The following is a 2,818-nucleotide window of genomic DNA, read 5'->3' on the forward strand; positions in this document are numbered from 1 at the left end:
TCCATGCAATCTGATTATTTCTCGGATATACATTCTTGCTAACTTGTCCAAGGGATCGGTCATCCTGATGGCCAAGAAGTGGGAAGACTTGGTAAGTCGGTCAACAATTACCCAGATGCCATCATGTCCTGAGTGTGCCTTAGGTAATTCTATCATGAAGTCCATGGTGATATATTTCCATTACCATTATGGGATCGGTAATGGCTGAAGTAGCCCTTCTGGGCGCTGATGCTCTGTCTTGACCTGCTAACATACCAAACACTTAGAAACAAAGTCAGATATATCTCTTTTCATCCCATTCCACCAAAATCGGGGTCGCATACTTTGGTACATTTTAGTGCTTGCAGGATGCTTGGCAAACTCTAAGCTATGGGGTCTGTCATGATGTCTCTCTTTAACTCATTGTCACTTGGAACACACACCATGTCCTGGAATCTGAGCAACCCATCAGCAGAGACTCGAAATTCTGAGCTAACTCCCTGTTCTGCATCTTTCTTGAGGGCTACTAGGGGGGAATCGACGGACTGAGCTTCCCTTATTCTCTTAATTAACTCAGGCTGAATGGTCAGATGACCCAAATATGTAACTCTCCTCAAGTCTTGAAGTCGAACCTGTTGTGTGGCCTCAATCTGCCTGCATTCTGAAACCATCAAATGAGCTAATGTACTTGCAATTTTTCTGCTGAGTACCTCGGCTACCACATTGCCCTTACCCGAATGATACAAGATGTCACAATCATAGTCCTTAAAAAGTTCTATCCACCTTCTCTGATGCATGTTGAGATCCTTTTGAGTGAATATGTATTTCAAACTCTTGTGATCGGTATAGATCTAAAAGGTATCTCCATATAAATAATGGCACTAAGTCTTCAAGGTGTGTATGATTGCGGCAAGCTCTAAGTCATGGGTGGGATAGTTTTTCTCATGACTCTTCGACTGTCTGGATCCATAGGCTATGACTTTCCCATGCTATATTAAAACACAACCCAGGCCTAGATAGGAGGCATCACTATAAACTGTATATCCCCCTGATCCACTCGGTACGGCCAGCACAGGTGCAATAGTCAGCCGCTTCTTTATTATGAAAAACTTCTTTCACAGTCCTCATTCCACTCAAACTTGACATTCTTTTTTGTGAGTTAGGTTAGGGGAGCAGCTAGACTAGAAAATCCTTCTACAAACCTGTGGTAATAGCCCGCCATTCCCAGAAAGTTATGGATCTCCTTAACTGATGTCAATTTCTCCCAGCTGAGCACTGCTTTAACCTTTTTAGGGTTCACTGATACTCCATCCTTTGATATGATGTGTACCAGGAAGGTTTTTTGCTCAAGCAAAAATCACACTTACTCAACTTTGCATACAACTTCTTTCCTCTAAGAACCTGCAAAACTTGAGCTAGATGGTGAGTATGTTCCTCTCTGCTTTTTGAATAAACAACGATGTCATTGATGAACACGATAACAAATTGATCCAAGAATTGTCTGAAAACCCTGTTCATAAGATCCATGAAGATGGCTGGGGCGTTGGTTACCCCAAATGGTATGACCAGGAACTCATAGTGTCCGTACCGAGTTCAAAATTTTATCTTGGGGATGTCTTCTGTCCTGATTTTTGCCTGATGGTAACCTGAACGCAGGTCTATTTTGGAGAAGACCTGCGCACCCTACAACTGATTGAAGAGGTCATCAATCTTGGGAAGGGGATACTTGTTCATGATTATGACTCTGTTCAACCCCCTGTAATCTATACATAACCTCAACGTTCCATCTCCCTTTTTGACAAAAGTGACTCCGATACCCCAAGAGGACACACTATGTGTGATAAAATCACTGTCCTATAATTCTGTGATCTATTTCCTCAGTTCCTCCATCTCAACGCGGCTCATGTGATAAGGAGCAACCGAAATAGGCTGGGTGCCTAGCTATAGGTCTATGGTGAATTCGACTTCCCTGTCCACTGGTAGTCTGGGTAGTTCATCCGAAAATACATCTAGAAAGTCTCGGACTACCAGAATCTATTGAATACAATTCTCTTTCTTGGGTTTGCTTAGTTAGAGAAAATAGTAGGGTTAAAGTACTCGACGAGTAAGAAAATTTGCCATCAAGGAATAAGTACCAAATGATTTCATTAATTTGTAAATGGCTCCTCATTAGGAGGATTGAATACAACCTTCTTGCTAAAAAAATCTACGGTGGCGTGATACGCTGCTAGCCAATTCATTCCTTAAATTACATCAAAATCCTTCGTGTCTAATCTATTAGGTCCACACTCAATTTTTTATCTGCTATCTCTACGACACAAGCCCTGTAGACAACTTCTCCCAATAGTGTCATACTCCCAGCAGTAGACACAAACAACATAGAATAAAGTTTATCAGGTAATACATTAAATTTTGATGCAAAAACAGGTAAAATAAATGAATGCAATGCACAAGTGTCAATCAAAACATGAGCAAGATAGTTACAGATAGTGTACATACCCTGTACCACGTCTGGGTTGGCTTCAGCATCCTGCTGGGTGAGATTGTAAGTTATGCCCTGGATAGGAGGTCTGCCCTGATTCTAGTTCCTTGGGCACTCTCTCGCATAATGTTGGGCACTACCACATATATGACAAATGTTGCTAAGGTGGTAGCAGGGTTGGTCCCCATGATCCCTACTACAACGTTGACAGATCTTACCACGTCCTGCCACTGGAGCCTGAGGGAGAGCCTGGATCATCAGCCTGAGCCTCTTGTTCTGTTGAACAGGTGCAGTAGGTGATGGTCTACGGGGTGGAGCTGAGGGTCTGAGTTTGCCTACTGCTTGAGAGAGGGTGTG

This window comes from Carica papaya, chromosome 2, assembly GCF_054855325.1.
Source record: "Carica papaya isolate Zhongbai chromosome 2, ASM5485532v1, whole genome shotgun sequence".
Classification (NCBI taxonomy): domain Eukaryota; kingdom Viridiplantae; phylum Streptophyta; class Magnoliopsida; order Brassicales; family Caricaceae; genus Carica; species Carica papaya.